The 18370-nt window shown below is 38.3% G+C and overlaps 1 protein-coding gene and 2 pseudogenes across 4 annotated transcripts in view; 2 read left to right on the top strand and 1 right to left on the bottom strand.

The window, feature by feature from the left end:
- Positions 1-18370, bottom strand: part of SMYD3 (SET and MYND domain containing 3) — an 876127-nt gene that overhangs the window by 91506 nt on the left and 766251 nt on the right. The gene's annotated exons all lie outside the window — the stretch shown is intronic.
- LOC143689449 (dolichyl-diphosphooligosaccharide--protein glycosyltransferase subunit STT3B pseudogene) lies at positions 3637-5017 on the top strand (annotated as a pseudogene).
- On the top strand, positions 5141-5916 carry LOC143689459 (dolichyl-diphosphooligosaccharide--protein glycosyltransferase subunit STT3B pseudogene; annotated as a pseudogene).

Below are 18370 nucleotides of genomic sequence, written 5' to 3' on the forward strand. Positions count from 1 at the left end.
TTCGATTCCTGGTGCCTGCCCATGCATTAAAAAAAAAAAATGCAGTTGTCTCTAAGAGAGCCAGCGCATTGTTTGCAAGCCAAGCCCCTTGGTGAGACAGAAGGATCTGAGAATGGATTTTTAGAAAGGCCTATGAGGAGAGAAGAACAAGGCCCCGAGCCCCTGAGACGCTAGTGGAGAGACCACCAGTGGGAGTGAGTGAGGGAGCACAAGAGGAACGGCACAAAATAAGAGGATGGGTATGTCACAGACCAAGTTTACTCCACAACATCGCCAGGACCAAGACCAGTGGAATTAATTCTTAAATTAACCTTTGGGGACAGCAACAGATTTCAGGTCTTCATCCTGCTCCATTCTTTTGACTCCTTGACTGTAGTTATATGTGGATCTTCTTAGGAATACGTAGCTCCCTATTTTCAATGATTTGTCTCCTTGACATATCACCTGGAGGTAAGTTTGTGGTGCAATGCCTGAGCCCCCCTGGTAGCCTCCTTTATGCCAGAACTAGGGATCCCCAGCTCCTGCCAAACATCAACCACTCTGTAGGGTGTGATGTGATCCTCACAGGAGTTTCTAAAGCTACTGGGAAAATACCTTCTGGCAAAAACAAATTCTATTAAGTTTAATTAGTTTTAAACACTTCTGTAGCCAGGGCTAAGGATGACACCATATGGGTTCAATATAAACAGAAGCAGGAGATTTATGAGGATGAGGTGGGATGAAGCCAAAGCTATGATTCCGTCCATGACAGCCAAGCTTCAGCTGAGCTGAAGAGAAACTGAAGCTGACTTTCGCCAAGGCTAAATGTCTCCCTAGTACTCCCTTCTTTCAGCCACTTTTCATCTCCCTAGTGTGAAGATTTACCACACTCATGCTACAGAATTCAGGGCTAACCAGGTGAAGCTTTCTTTTTCTTGCAGGACATCTTGAAAGAGGAGTCTGTGTTTATGAAAGCTAATTCCAGGCTCAACCAAAGGCGACCTAAGGCACAAACTCTCTGATTCAGTAGGATTTTACATGTTTCATCTGTTGTTGCTGAGTACTTTGCCATGGTACATATTTCCAGCCAGTGTACTGTCTGAAATATTTTAGGCTGCTGACAGATTAAAGCTGGACCTGCTCGTGGCATACATTGTTTGGTTCTTACATATGCTCTTATAAGGAAGTGAAACGCAGAGAAGACTCACCTCCAACCATGGAGACTGTTTCTATGCTCACAACGATGCTCTGAGTTTTACTCAGGGACGGCTCCCGTGCCCCCTTTTGAGTCTTTACTGTCACCAGTGTTGATACAATTTTGACAAAACAAAGATCAAAGGCAAGTATGCCCTAAAAGGAGCCCTGGAAATTCAACTTTAAATGGATAACTTCGCTTTTAATTTGCCAAGGAACGAGGACCTCAAATGTGAGCCTATTATCCATTTCAACAGGTACAAGTATTTAGACATTGCCAGTAGTAGTGGTGATTTTTCAAAATATTTAATAACCTGTGTTATGGCACAGTCACTGACCAATCAGAATATATACCAGTCATAGTAACGGAGCAGTTCCCAGAAATTCCCTGCAAGGCATCAACATTTTTGGGTTTCTGAATTGGGGGAAGTCCTAGGAGAGGAGCCTGAGTGACTGAGGCAGAGTGGTGGAAGCAGTAGCTGTTCACCAACTGCGAAGAAGGTTTGCTGTACTTGAACAAACAGTAGTCTGCATCAGGGTTTCTGGGCAACTCTCATACCTGACAGGGGATTGACACCATGGTCGTGGAAGAAACAAAGCCTCTGTAAGTTCTGCATTTCTGATCATGCCTTGTTAAGTCCCAAGAGAGTCTGGTCCCTCTAAATTGCTACAGAATTGATAACTTTAGGATAAAATAGTCTTGGGAAGAGCAAAACTCCTCTGGGAGCTAAGTTCCACATTAACGTGGGGCCGGCAAGCTTTTGGAGAATCACCTCTGAGATATCCTGGGGATTTCTGGTCTATCCTGGGGAATTCAGTTCAGTCCTCCAACACGCTGAAACCATCTCCTCCAAGCACTGCCAGCTCATATTTCTACTCAAAACACACAGACTTGTATCTGGGGAAAGGCTGACATGAAATAAACTTCATTGAAAAGTTGAAAAGCATGGAAGGTAAGTTAATGTTCAAAGAAGAAAGAAAGTCAGCAGCACAATGCAATGAAATGCATGGCTCACCTCTGGAGAGCAACATTGATTTTCCCGTCTAGAAACATCACCAAATTAGCTGGCAGTGAAAATATGATCTCTGAATATTTTGCTTGCCTTAGATCTTACATTTTATTTAAGACCATGAAGCAACATCAGATTAAAAGTCTCATTCAGAAAAAGAAGTGAAAAAGAGTACTAGGAATTTCTCTTTGTTCAAACAGAATATTTTCAAATGTATTTCATAACTAAAGCTGAAATGCTTGAGGGGGGTGGATGGGAAAAAAAGATGCATGGGCTTTTCGAGCTTGTTTAATGTTAGGCAGAGAGATATCCTATGGACTTAGGGGAGACAGAAGGCCCTCCCCCACAGCTGTCACCATGGTCTCGCCCTGGGCTTAGCCTTAGTTGAGGAACATCTACAGAAGACCCAGGTCCTGTACTGAACCCACGACTGGAGTCCAGGCAAAGGCGTCAATCAGGAGCCAGATACCCTCCATTTGAGGGGTAGGGAGGACAAGTAGTAGGAGAAATCGTTCTGGTTTGAAGTGTTCTGCCATTTACTAGCTGGGTGACTTTGTGCAGGAGGCTCTGAATTGGGGCTAATAACTTCTGCTGTATCTACCAAGGTGGGTCAAGGTTCAGGCTTTCTCATGCCTGCCACTATAAGATATAATTTTGTAGGCCTCCCTTTAAGAAAGAAAAAATGCTACGTTAAAGAATACAAAATTACGAACAAGGTTTTGAAAAGGACTCATGAAAACAGAGGGCTCAAATTTTAAGCCTCACTGAAATATCACAAATGAATTGAAGGTTAAGTATGTAAAAGTACTTTGCAAACTTGTAAGCAGCATACAAATGCATACCATTGAATTATTCTACAAATTTATAATACGTCCTGTATGACAAACAGTATGCTAGATGCAGAAGCTAGAACTGTGAACAAGAGACATATGATGCGACCCTTATAAAACCTAAAGTCTGGTGGCACTGCATTGTCATCTGTAATGGAATGTCCTCTCAACCTGAATACCAAAGTGAAGTTGATCAACACAGAATGACCTGTAACACTAGCCCTCCTCAGGTCTTTCCAAGGTCCTGAACCCCAGACCTGATATTTTGGAATTGGGCTCTACTCAGGCTCAACTCTCCCTTTTCCTCCTTTCCAACAATGATTTTCTTACTTTCTTCTGTTTTGGAAGTCTCAAGAGCTAAAGCCAGTCTCTCTAATCCTTTGTTCTTTAATATGAATGAACAGTGGTTGTCTAGGGCTGGAAATAGTGGTTGGTAGAACTGGGGGTTAACAGCCAAGGGGTATGGGTATTTTGGGGGCAGAGGGGTTAATGAAGACACTCCAACATTGGTTGTGGTGATGGATGGACAACTCTCTGAATATAATAAAAGCCAATGGGTTGTACATTTCAATGGGTAAATTGTATAGCATGTGAATTATATCTCAATAAAACTGTTAACGAATATGAATGGGAGCTCATCTTGCATCAGGTGGCCAAGGAGCGAGGCAGAGCTCTTGGCTTCAGAGAGCAAGCACAAGTTGTCCCTTAACTTGTCCCTGTGGAGTGGCCTGATGGCTCTGGGGAACAGCTGGCATGACCAACACAGGCCAGGGGCCCAGTACATGCACAAGGTGGTGTGGTGCTGAAGCTGGCCCTTGCAGTGCTGTCTGGGGAGCTATCACAGGTGGTCGGGTGGGAAGTGTCTGCTCTCCTTCACATCCACTTCTTGGCCTGGCTCCCTGCCTTCAGCTCTTCCCCTCTTTGCTGTCATTCACTTCAAAAGCATAATCCATGAGTTTGACCTGACAGTTTAACTACAGAGCAACACATCATCTTGCATCTCATGGGTTCTATGAATTTTTAAATTGGTTTGATGAAAGGGCATGGTATCCACTAGATGAATAGTAGGTGGTACTGTTTTACCCAGGCTTGATGCTAGCAGCTGGCCTTATTCATTAGATTTTAAATACAGTGAACATAACAATTCATATAAGAGATGTACGTATGTTTCTTGCACCAACTTTTAGTGGCCTGACATCTATATCTACTTTTCTGTTTACCAGAGAACTCTGGAACCCAGGAGCAGGATTTTCAGCTGCTTGTTTTATTGCTATTGTACCAAGTAATATGTCTCAGTCAGTAGCTGGTCCTTTGATAATGAAAGCATTGCTATTTTTTGCACTTCAGTTCACATGTGGGTAACATCTGTAAAAACTGGGTCTGTGGTTTGGACAGTGTGCTACTGCTTATCCTATTTCTATATGGTCTCTGTTTGGGGTGGTTATGTGTTTATCGCCAACCTTTTATTCCATTGCATGTATTTGCATTGTTACTGCTGCAGAGATATAGCAAAAGAATCTATACAGCATAAGCATTTTCTACATTAAGGGTTCAATAATACCCATGCATCCCTTTGTGGGGTTCCAGTCAATCAGAACAAGCAAACACATATCAGCTACAAGTATTTTTTCATTTTGCTGCAAGCTTATGCTTTCTTGCAGTATCTGATTGACCAACTAACAAAATAAGAGTTCCAAACCCTTTTCTTTTTGGGTTCATCACTAATTGCAGGTGTCATATTCTTTAGTGTCATATATTTGACTTATACAAGGTAACATTGTGCCATGGAGAAGCAGGTTTTACTCACTGTGGGACACCCGGTATGCAAAAATACACTTTCCAATTATTGCATCACTATCTGAGTATCAACTTACGACTTAGGTACCTTTTTTGTTTGATCTACATATTCTTGTATGCACCCTCCCAGCAGGTCTATGGTTCTGCATCAAAAATACCAATGATGGGGCAGTGCAGGGGTGGCTCAGTGGTAGAATTCTCACCTGAAATGTCCGTTACTGTGGTTCAATTCCCAGAGCCTGCACATGCCAATATACATATATATATGCCAATATATATGAGCATTTGTTGCTCTCATCACAATCAGGGCTGTCTGGAGTGATGGTGTGACTAATGATGACTCCATCTGTCTGTGTTCTCTCTCAACTGCCTTCTTAAATGTTTCTGAGCACTTTTGGGGAGAATGACGTAAAAAGGGAAAATCCACCTATGGAAGACAGCAATGATGAGGATGGCTCAGGAAAACCATCCTCAGGAAAAAACCCCAGGAAATTTGTATGATAAGGCACGGAAAAGTGAGGAAACACGTAACTGAACAGGAAAAATCTGAAGAAGGATTAGGTCCTCATATATGAAGTAATGTGACCATGTTGATGCTAATGTTATTGATGAGGTCTGTAGTCCGATGTGCCTGGATCACAAGCAATGCCTACTCCAGTCCAAGCGTGGTACCAATGTCTTGCCATCATGATGGCCCCAGGAATATCTCATGTGATTTTAGAGTAGCTTACTTTTGGCTAAGGCAAAATATAGATGAACATCCCCAAGTGATGTCTTGGTGGGATTGTGGCTATCTGATATTTGGAATGGCTAAGAGAACTACTTTGGTGGATTATAATACATGGAATAACAGCCACATAGCACTGATGGGAAAAGCTATGTCTTTAAATGAAACAGCAGCCTATAAAATCATGAGGATCCTGGATATAGACTGTGTTTTAGTTATTTTTGGAAGAGTTATTAGCTTTTCTGGTGACGATATCAACAAGTTTCTCCAGATAATTAGGAGAGCTGAAGGGGAACATCCAAAAGACATTTGGGAAAGTTACTATTTCATCCCACAAGGAGAGTTCCATATAGACAAAGCAAGATCCACAATGTGTTGAATTGCTGTTATGTGTAAAATTTCAGGTCTGGAGAAATGCAGCTTTATATCCATATCAAAAACACCTTGCACTGGTTTGAAATGATGTATGTACCATAGAAAAGCCATGTTTTAATCTTAATTCCATTTTATAAATCCAGCCGTTTCTTCCAATCCCTATTCAGTACTGTAGATTTGAATCCCAATCTAGAGTGGTTGTTAAACTGGATTAGGTGGAGGCGTGTCTCCACCCATTCAGGTGGGTCTTGATTAGTTTACTGGAATACTATAAAAGAGGAAACATTTTGGAGAAAGCTGGAGATTCAGACAGAGCAGAGAAGAATCACGTAGCCACGAGAAGCAGAGAATTCACCAGCCAGAGACCTTTGGAGATAAAGAAAGAAAATTCCTCCCAGAGAGCTTGATGAAACAGGAAGCCAGGAGAGAAAGCTAGCAGATGACACTGTGTTCGCCATGTGTCTTTCCAGGTGACAGAGAAACCCTGACTGTGTTTGCCTTGTGCCTTCTCACTTGAGAGAAAAACCCTGAACTTCATCGGCCTTCTTGAATCAAGGTATCTTTTCCCAGATGCCTTAGATTGGGCATTTCTAGAGACTTGTTTTAATTGGGATATGTTCTCGACCTTAGAACTGTAAACTAGAAACTTATTAAATCCCCCTTTTTAAAAGCCATTCTGTTTCTGGTATATTTCATTCTGGCAGTTAGCAAACTAAAACACACCTGTTCCCAATAAGCCAATTTATTTTTTATTGATATTTTTGATATCATTGATATTTCTGATGCAGAACCATAGGCCTGCTGGGAAGATACATATGAGAATATGTAGATCAAACAAAAGAGATCAAGTTGTACGTTGATGCTCAGATACTGATGTAATAATTGGAAAGTGTATTTTTGTATACCCAGTGTCCCACAATGTATAAAACCTGCTACTCTATGGCACAATGTCATCTTGCATAAGTCAAATATATGACACTAAGGAATATGACACCTGCAATTAGTGATAAACCCAAAAAGAAAAGGGTCTGGAACTCTTATTTTGTTGGTTGGTCTCTCAGATACTACAAGAAAGCATAAGCTTGTATTCCCCCAAGTTTTGACTGAACACTAATGACAAGAATGGAAACAAGGATGTTAAATTCAAGCACTTGGTGGAAGCATTTACATAAAAATACTGGCTTGTCAGGACATTTAAAGTGAAAGCAGCTGATAACAGAGAAACACTAGCCCACTAACATTTTGCCAAAACAGAAGTATTTGCCAAAGACTAGCAAAAGGAAGGACCGTTACACTAAAAGTAATCTTTTTTTTTTTTTAAAAGGGCAAGAAGATATTGAAGAAGTCTGTTTAAAATCACTGTTCTGGTTCCTGACTTGAAGCAGTTGCCTTTTGAGAATCAGTCTTTCCCTTTAGCTCAGGTCATGTTTCACAGCAACAGAGGGTAAAGAACTATCACTGTCCAGGTTAAAGTACAAAATCATCTGGCAATGCCTGATGAAAAAATAAATTGGCTTATTGGGAACAGGTGTTTTTGGTATGAATATAAAGCAAGACAGAGCACAGCTTCAAACGTCCAGCAGCAGTTTTTTTTATTGGTACTTACGTTCCAATCTGAAAATCTGAACCCTCAAATTTGGTCCCTGGCATGTGCATACTTGTCTATGTTTTTATTCTTTTGTAAGATCTGCATTTCAATTGAGTTATCCAAATAGCAATATGTAAAATACAAATGACAAAATGTGGTAAGCGCTTCTTGAACAAGTAGACTAATATAGGTCTGGTAAAAAGTATTCTCCCTTGAACTGTATTTATTTGCAAGTTTCTCTAATGCAAAGAAAGTTTCATCACGTATACATTTTCTGTTCCTTACTGTTTGCTCTAAGAAGCTGCTGTTTCAAAGATGAACCTATGAGTAGCTAACTGATTGAAATGATATTTTCATGTTGACACTTGACTGCTGCTATTAGCAGTTGTTTTTACCAGGTACGAGAGAGCAGATTTCATACATTGTTCATTCAAAGGCTAAATTTATATTCTTCAGAAAGAGTACAGAATGTTACTTACCAGGATGCAGTTTGGTATCTAGCATTGAGGTCAGCACTATGTTTACATGCAAAAGTATAAGGGGAAAACCCTTAAAGTTGTCAAGTATCCAAAGTTCATTTTCTGGGACTTCAAAATGACAAAGAATTTGTAAACTTTGCCTGGATTTCTCATTTTTGAAAAGTTTTATTCATCACAATGATTTTGTTTTCTGCTTCTATTTTTTAATCCTTTGAGCATTTGATGAAAAACTCTTTAGTGTACTATATATACATTTCATTACTTTTACTAAAAATGTGACAATTGTCAAAAATGCAGTACAATATAAATGGAGATTTGAACATACTTTCTTTATACAGACTTGAAATTTTTCTCCAGTTGTTTAGTAAAAGTGAAAGAGAAAGTTTTTTTCTGCCACAGGATACAACTTTATATATATATATATATATATAACAAACATAACATACACCACTACTTTTGGTGGAAAAGTGCAGAATAGCATGCACCTTTTATGAAGAAAAATGTAGTTCACAATGTTCAGTGAGAATGTTACTGCTGATTTTCTTTTCGAAGGTGTAGAATATTCTTTGATTCATAAAATTCATTTTTGACCCAAATGATGGCTCTTTTCCAGACCAATAAAATGAATGTAATATTTTCACAAATAAGGTGTAGCTAAATCTGGATTTCTGATACCTTGCCATTTGGGAGATTTTATTTTACTTCATGGTTTTAAAATTCGACACAGAGAAGTTATTGACTATAGGGGAAATATAGTTAATTCGAATTTTGTGTTAAAAAAAATTAGGAATGGGCAGCCAAGAAGCATCTACAATTCAAGAAAAGTTTACAGCAAGAAAAAGACCAGAATAAAATATAAAAGCTCAATTAATGGCCTGGAGGATAAAGTCAAAGATATCTCTCGGTACAAAAAACGAAAGGCCCAAGACATAGGAAACACAGAAGTTTTACAGATGACTATCAAAATTTTCAGATTGAAAAATTTTCCTTAAAAAGAAAAATTCCCTACAGCTAAAGGAAGACAAGATTTTCTAAATTGAATATAAATTCAAAAGTATCCCGATGATATTAGAATTTTAAATGAATTTAAATTAGATTTAAATTCTAAACTGATAGATATACAAATCTGACGTTAATAAGCCACTTAGGAGTCAGTGAAAGAACATTAAAAATGCTTAATTTTTTAAAAAGACAACATTTCAAAAACATATCAAGTAAACCAAATATAGCTGAAGCAATCCGTCACATACAAAATGTCAAATCTTTGAACAGAAAATTATATTTCAAATAGTAATTTTTTCAAATAATGCTGATTTCTGTTTTGCCAGCCTTCCAGCACTTTAAAGATTTTAAAAAACCTGTACCTCATGCAACAGCAATATTAGCGTAGTTTATATCTAGAAAAGCATCTTTCAATACCAGTCTCCAAAATTCCTGACAAAACTTATATCTCATCATTTGGTATATCTGGGAAATTGGTCCTTCCCAGAATTAGTGTCAGGTGAATTGGCTTTTGTTGGACTTGTTTTTAGAAACTGAGTTTCAGCAAGTTGACCTTAAGCCACTGTACTTACCTCAGCTCTTCCTAACCTCATTCGATCAAGGATCCTCTTTTTTTAAAACAATGGAAAACACTGCTCAAGAGAAATGGAGTTAGGTGTTTGTCCTGAGGCCCTGGAGCACAGAAGACCCAGACAGCATGAGAAACAGAAGACAGGGGGAGTACGTAACTTTTAGCCAGATGTTATATGTCTGCAAATCTTCAGACTTCATATTCTATTCATCCATCTCTGAAAGTGAATAGTTCCACATTTTACTTTAATTTTTAAAGTAAAAATATTGTATTTTCGTGAAAACCTCACAGGTGAAAAGAAACTGTTTGCTTTCTCATGTGTTCTTTGACTCTGAGACGGCCTATACACCTTGCACACCTTAACACTTTGTAGCAGGAATGGTGGTCCCCAAAGACAGGTCACGCCCTAATCCCTGGATCCTGGGAATGTAACTTTATTTGGAAAAAGGCTCATTGCAGATGCAATGGAGTTAAGGATTTTGAGATGAGAGCATCCTGGATTAGCCAGTTGTACCCTAAGTCCAATGACAAGTTTCCTTATAAAACACAGAACAGAAGATACAACAGAGGAAAAGGCAATGCAAAGAGGAGGCAGAGGCTGGGGTGATGCAGCCACCGCTGAAAAATGCCTGGAGTCACCAAAACCTGGAAGATGTAAGAGAGAATCTCCTGTAGAACCTTCAGAAGGAACATGGCCTTGACAACACCCTGATTTTTTATTCTTAGCCTCTGGAACTGTGAGAAAGTAAATTTCTGTTTTTCTAGCAGCCACAGAGAACTAATACGCTTTTCTACTCACAGTGGCTGTTCTGATAACTGACAGCAAAGTGCTAGAAGAGGGGAAAAGGGACATTTAGGGCAGAGGTCACAAACTTACAAGCCCGTAGTGGTAGACAGGATGCGGATGAGTGAAGCTGGCTTGGTAGGGGAGTGGTGAAAACTATGGCAAACTTGAGAGTGTGCACGCCAGGTTTAAAAAGGCTGCTGCTCCCCTTCCAACATGAAAAAGTTAGAATGGGCATAGCCCACATACCCCTAAAGAGAAGGAGAAAGATCAAAGGTGATGGCAGAGTTATACAGAGAAGGTTGGTTTTAACAAATGAGTGCTGAATCACTATACTGATATTTCTTTTAGTCTGCAGTTATCTCAGAGCAGCTGGAAGTAAAACCTAAAATCGTGAAATCATAACCTGTACCAACTTTGAAATCTGTTCTACAACCAATTTTTTTGCAATGTGCTTTCAAATGTACTGCTTTTTTTGTACATATGTAATTTTTCACAAAAAAGAAAAAAAGGTTGATTGTGATGATAAACGAACAGTTATATGATAATATTATGAACCATTGATTGCACACTTTGGATGATTACATGGTATGTGAATATATAATATATATCAATAAATAATAAATAATTTTTAAAAAGGCTGCTGCTACACAACTCTAGCGTAGCTGCTTTGGAGATATGAGTCACAGTCATCAAGTCATCCAACCTCCCAAGCAAAGCTAGAAACCCAAATTTTTTTAAATATAAAATTCTTCTAATTTCTAGAGGTTAGCAACTATTTCAGTAGAAAAACACCATGCAGCAGATTAGAGATATATTTTTTGTATATGTGTGTGTACAATATGTATAAATACATGTGTGTGTGTTTACATCTATGAAACAAAGGGACATCATTTATCTTATTCTACTGCCTAATAAGTTAAAAAAATTACTAACTATAAAGCTATACTTATTCCTTAGGATGTTCTCTTAAAACCAGGCAGAGATAGGGAAGGATATATAACAACCATAACTTAAAGAAATGATAATAGAGGCATTTGAGAATTAGACTTGAATTCGTTTTTTTTCTGTACTTAATTGTTGGCTGAGATTGAAATGTTTTTGGAGGAAATCTCAATGTAAGAAGGGAAAGTTTCTTTCTTTATTTCAATAAAGAAATTTATCTGATGGAATTCCCAAAGATAAATTATTGTGTAAATACTTCTGAAAATGGGGAATTCACTACCCTTCAAAATCGAATGTACCATTATTGGGCACTTGTCATAAACTGTTCTTAATATTCTGCCAAAAAATGTATCTTCCTCTAATTTCAAGTCACAGGTTCTAGTTCCCCCGTTTCTAGACAGTAGGAATACTCTATTCCCTCCCTGTGTGATAGCCTTTTAAATATGTGAAAACCTTATAGCAGGTCTCCCTTTTCTTCAGGAAGTTTTTTAGATTGTGATGAAACACTTCCAGGTCTTATCTGCCATTTTTCATATAATGTGGCTTTAAGAATCTTCTCTTCAGGGCTTCTGGTCAACCGAGATAGAGATGTAAGATGCTCTAATGTACTGTTCTCTGACAGAATCTTTGAACTATTAGCAAAAACTGACAGCTATCTTCTTCAGAACTCTAGAAAAGAGTTAAAAGTCTGCAGTAATTGGGTTAGTGCCAAATCAAGAAAATGCAGCTTTAAAATATGATAGGAGAAGCTCATGGAGCCCTTCCTGGATCCTCCCCAACTACTCTCCAGCACAATGTGGAACCAGCTTCTGCTCCCATTATGGGGCTCTGGCCCTGTGCTGGAGAGAGCAGAGTAACCCCTATGCGTACACTAGATATGCCAGTGCCAATCTACTGGGTGGTAGCCTGAAAGACGGAACTAGGAAACTCATCTCTGGTTCACCCTCCCAGAACATGCCTTGCAGGTAGAAGTAGATTGCAGACAGCTGTAAGAAACAACTAAATCAAATTGGCCTCGGGCAAAGGATTATCTTCTTTAGGACATACAACAGTATTATATGGAGGAAGTTAGTTTCATAGGGCCTACAGGTGGCATTCAAATTCCTGTAAACAGGAGAATTCATAAAGCCACCAGCAAGTACAAGGCCAGGACAAGAAACAGGACAGGAAAAGATAGGACACTGAACTTCATTTTCAGCTCAGGCTTAAAACATACAGTATAAAACAAAGATAAACAAGCTAAGTAAAGAAAAAGGAAATGCTGGTCCAAAGGAACAACATAAAAATCCAGAAATCATCAATAAAGAAGACCAGAACTTAGACATGTGGAAGAAAACTTTTTTAAAAAAATGATCCTTACTATGTCTAAGGTGAAAAGGAAAATATAGAAAAAAAAACTAAAGAATATAAAGAAAATGATGAATGGACAATATGAGAAACTCAATAATATATTCATATTTTTAAAAGGAACCAAACAAATACAGGAGTTGAAGACCACAATAACTGAAAGGAAAAAATCCCTACAGGGTTTCAACAGCAGATTTGAACTGTCAGAAGAAAAAACTGGTACACTGAAAGATAAGACAATGAAATTATTCAAGTTGAGGAGCAAAAAACAAAAAAGAAGTGAACAGAGCCTCTGAGGCGTGTGGGGCACCATTAAGCACACCAATATATGCATTGTGAGAGTCTAAGAAAGAAATGCAAGAGAGAAAGGGGAAGACAGAATATTAAAAGAAATAATGGCTGAAAATTTCCCAAATTTAACAAAAGACATGAATGTACACATTCAAGAAGACTAACAAACTCCAAACAGGATAAATTTGAAGAGAATAGTTTCTAGACATATAGTAATCAAACTATCAATGCCAGGAACAGCGAGAGAGTTCCAAATGTTCCAAGAGAAGAGCAATATGTTATACAAGGGCATCCCAATAAGATTAAGAGCCCATTTCTCATCAGAAACCATCCAGGCAAAAAGGCAGCAGGAAGAAATATCTTAAGGGCTGAAAGAAAACAATTGCCAACCAAGAATTTTATATTTGGTGAGACTTTTTTTTCAAAAACAAGGGTGCGAGTAAGGCATCCCAGGTTAAAAAAAAAGAAAGGCCAAAAGGAAGTGCATCACCACTAGAACTGCCCTATAAGCAATGCTAAAGGGGGTTCTTCAGACTGAAAGGAAGGACACTAGATAGTAGATTGAAGTAGCATAAAGAAATAAAGACCTCTTATAATTACCACATGGGTAATTATAAACGCCAGTATTATTATATTGTATTTTTTGGTATGTAACTTCACTTTTCACTTCTAGCAGGTTTAAAATGCAAATGCATAAGAAGTAATGATAAATCTATGGTTTTGAGCATACAACGTTTATATAAAGATATAATTTGTAACATGTACAACAAAGAGCTGGAGGGGAAGTAGGGGCATAGGAATAGTATGTATACTGCTATTTTGACATCAAATCAAATATTATTGTTTTAGATTTAGGATGTTAAATTGAATCACCATGAGAACCACAAAGACAATATCTGAAAAATATATAGAGAAAGAAATGAGACAAGAATCAAAATGATGCTCTACAAAAATTCAAATAAATATGAAAGTAGGAATTAAGGGAAGAATTTGAAGACAGAAAAAGGTATAAAATTAGAAACAAGTAGTAAAGGAGCAGAGGAAAGCTCTGCATTATTAGTAATTACTTTAAAATGTGAATGGTTTAAACTCTAGAGTTAAAATGCAGAGACTGGCAGAATGGATTAAAAAGAATATGTCTGGGGTGGGCCGCGGTGGCTCAGCGGGCAAAGTGCTTGCCTGCTATGCCGGAGGACCTCGGTTCGATTCCCGGCCCCAGCCCATGTAACAAAAACGGAGAAACAGAATACAATAAAACAAGAAAATGTTTAAAAATGTTTCCCTTTCTTCCTTCCTTCCTTCCTTCTATCCTTCCTTCCTTCTCTCTGTCTTTCCTTTAAAAAAAAAAAAAAAAAAAAAGAATATGTCCCAACTATATGCTGTTTACAAGAGACCCACTTTAAATCCAAAGAAAATAAGTTGAAAATAAAAGGATGATAAAATACATATATCATACAAATAATATTCAAATGAGAGCTGGGGTAGCTATACTTAAATCAGATAAAATAGACAAGTCAAAAGTTGTTATGAGGAACAAAGAAGGTCGCTATATACTCTTAAAGGGGTAATTCAATAAGGGATAATGTTTATAGATATATATGCACCTAATGACAAAGTCCCAAAATATATGAAGCAAACATTGATTTGCATTTTAACTGTATAGTTTAAACCATTCACATTTAAAGTAACTACTAATAATGCAGAGCTTACCTCTGCTGTTTTACTACTTGTTTCTATTAGCCTTTATAACCATGCAAATTTAAGTTCAATCTTCTAATATAGTTTTCTTTTCTTTTTTTGTAAATTATAATCAAAATAAAATGAATTAACCTAAGGGTTGTTTATGAAATTTGGCTCTGCAATTTAGCAGGCAAATTACATCACCCTCAGCCTCCTCACATAGAAGATAAGGAGGACAAGCTAATTTCCTCTTCAGTGTGGTTGTGATGATAAGAAGGGTGAGCAAGTTGCTTGGTCCACAGTAGGCTCTTAATAAATAATAGCAATTACTTTTCAGTTGAGCAAAGTTGAAAGGTAGAGGAGAGTTCTTAAATCCTTTCACCTATTCCTCTAAAAAGATCATGTTAACAAATAGCTGGCAGATGCTTTTACAATTGTTGAACCCAATTTATCTTACTTTGGGAGACATTATGGTGATATTTCCCATTACAAGTGAGAACAGAATTGTTCGTCTTTAATTCTGAAGGACAGTATTATAGTATGATTGGTGTCCTTTATGTGATAAGAATGATTTCCATCATCCATCTGACTCTTTGCAGAGCAGGGTATTGTCTCGATTCTCCCTCGCTGCTCTCTGTGCCCCCACCCTCTGCCCTGTTGGATGGCTGTAGCACACTGCTTTTTTGCCACTCCAGTTTCCTAGCACTTGGCTGAGAGACCTCTCTTGAATGTATCTAACAATAAGAATATTAACACATTTCTCCAGCCAGCTTATGGTCTCCTAAGCTCAAGTGCTTTTCGCTAACTAACCCAAAGGAAATTTTCTTGCTCAAAATAAGGTGGCTATCTCAAAAACTGGGGAATTATCATTTGGGGGCTATTTAATCCCCATTTTTCATTTATTTCAAGGACCTCTTACTGTTCTTTACAAATGTTATCACCATTGTCTATACGCTATCAAATTTATGAGGTTTGATAAATCAGTTTTATTTGTGCAATTTAATTGAAGGCCCATGCATCTATCCTTGGAGAATTTCTGAAAATTCAATATGAACTTCACTCAAAACACACAAATAAATAGCGTATGAGTGTGCTGATCAAAACTTTAAAAGTTTATAAACATGTACTTTACATGAAATACAAATCAGCTTTAATCAATTCCTTTTGATCCTTTCAAAGTTATGTCCATTGTTTCCCACTTCCTGGGCCTTTCTGATTTTCTGTTGGCTCCCTATAGGGAAAAATGGGAATTTCTATTTTCTATTCGAAGCAATGAGAAAAGGAAGAGAGAGATAACATTTATGTAGCTGCAGAGGCAGCCAAGCAAGAGATTGATTCAACAGGAGAGAGAAATTCAATGCATCCCAAAAGATTCCCTGGGATTTGATATCCTGCTGCTCAGGGTACAATCTGTTGTAATAAGAAACGGAAGATTTTCTGTCAGGAAAGTCAAAGTGCTCAATGATAGCTTGTGAACGTTTTTCTTTTTTTTTTTTTTAAAAAAGTGAACTACAATGGAAAATGTTTTCACTGTGGAAATGCTTTCAAAAATGGGAAGACTAAAGACAATTTATCAGCTTATACCCATTGCCTCCATGTGGTGAACAAAGAGTAAATGTTTTCCTGTGAAGGCTTCCTCTTTGCCTGGAAGGTGGAGTGTGGCTTCCAGTCTTGGTCCTCAGAGGAGGCTATTAACTGAGTCAGGCAAACTCAATAGAAAAAAAAGTATTTTCTGGGTTCAGATTTAATGGGAGCTAGCAATAAAGCAGGGTTGTTAATCCTGATTTGAAACTAGAAGCTCTAATATTCACTGTCTGATGATCACAGAAAAAAGGTTTGGATCTCCTGGACCCTGGCTTAGCCTGGGGATTCAAGAGCTTGTAAATGATATGGGAATGGATGGAGTTGATCCATGGCTATGGGGTATTGGGGGTGAAGGGAAATTGGTATCCTTGTCCCAGGTAAGGGCAGGAGGCAAGGGAAGTTCTGAAATGTAAAATGTAAGAGGTGTCATGTTGTCACAGATCACCCTGGCTAGAACATGCCGCCACCCAACCTCACACTACAAGATTTCTCAGCACCTCCTTCATATGGTCCTGGGGCTCTCAGAAATGCCACTGTCCAAAGGTGTGCACTTTGTAGTTGATACTTAGCCACCTGGATCATTTGACTATGGGTCACATCAGCCCCATACATGGGGCTGAAGAATTTTAGAACGTTTTAGTTAGATTATCTCTCAGGGCAGAGCCTCTATTTTATGCATTATTGTATGATAAAGTATATTATAAATCCTTTTAAGGCTGTATCAAATAGATGCTTGAAAAAAGTAATAAATATTACATTTCCCCATCAATCTCCTCTGGAGTGCCATCTTCTGGGAGAAGGCCCCCCTGGTGGCAACTCTAGCTATTCATGAACAGTTTCCAGCTTTATCCTATCACCCCGAAATGCCTCAGTATGCTGGTAGTACCTAACAGATTCCCTTAGAAAGCTTTCGAACCTGAGTAGAAGCCCTGATAGCAAGAAATTTCTTTTTCCAAGCCAGGCAGTTGACTTCCACTGAGCCCAAATTCATGAAAAATAAATGTAGGGACACTGGTGTTCTCCAGAAATGGAATGGCCTCCTTTGCCAATCAGAAGTAATGATCTGGACAGGGTATAGCCATGTTGGGTCAGATTATGACAGGGTGGTGCTAAATGGGGAGTTTAGCTGCAAAAGTGCAATAGCAAGGAGCTTCAGGAAACCAGAGACTTAGCTATTCTCTACTTGAGGTTTTAATACAGTCGAATGATTACTGTTATCTTGAAATCAGTAAATTAACCCCAAGAGATTAAAGTACTTGGTCCATGAAGGGACTTCTACTCTGCTACTATCTGTCACCGACAAGGTCCTGATGGGGCCCAAGAATTCCTCCTCAGGTTTTCAAATGCCTGTTTTTCAGGACAGGCCCAAAGGTGACATTAAGCTGGCTATTGAGAACTATCTGTAAACTCCACCAGAGATAAAACTTTATCTACTTTGTTTATCATTGTGCCAGGGCCTAGAATAGTGCCCTGATAAGTCTAAATAAATATTTATTTAAAATGAATACAAGCCCTGTCTTAGTTTGCCTGAGGTGTTGTCACATATACCACACAATAGGTTGGCTTAAACAATGGTAATTTATTGGCTATGGTTTAACAAACCAGAAGTCCAAAATCAAGATAACAAAATTTTGTCAAAAGATGAAGAGGCAGCCAACTCACGGGGAGAAAATATTTGGAAATCACATATTAGACAAAGGTTTGATATCCTGTATACACAAAGAAATCATACAACTCAACAACAAAAGAACAAACAACCCAATTATAAAATGGGCCAAAGATATGAATAGCATTTTTCTGAAGAGAAAATACAGATGGCGCAAAAACACATGAAAAGATGTTCATTTTCATTAGCTATAAGGGAAATGCAGATCAAGACTATAATGAGATACCACCTCACACCTATAAGAATGGCTGCTATTAAACAAACAGGAAACTATAAATGTTGGAGAGGATGTGGAGAAAATGGGACACTTATGCACTGCTGGTGGGAATGTATAATGGTGCAGCCATTATGGAAGACTGTTTGCCTGTTCCTTAGGAAACTAAACATTGAGTTGCCCTATGACCCAGCAGTAGCACTACTTGGTATATACCCAGAAGAGCTGAAAGCAATGGCAGAAACAGACATTTGCACACTGATGTTCATAGCAGCATTATTCACAATCACCAAAAGATGGAAACAAA

This window comes from Tamandua tetradactyla, chromosome 7, assembly GCF_023851605.1.
Source record: "Tamandua tetradactyla isolate mTamTet1 chromosome 7, mTamTet1.pri, whole genome shotgun sequence".
NCBI classification, from domain to species: domain Eukaryota; kingdom Metazoa; phylum Chordata; class Mammalia; order Pilosa; family Myrmecophagidae; genus Tamandua; species Tamandua tetradactyla.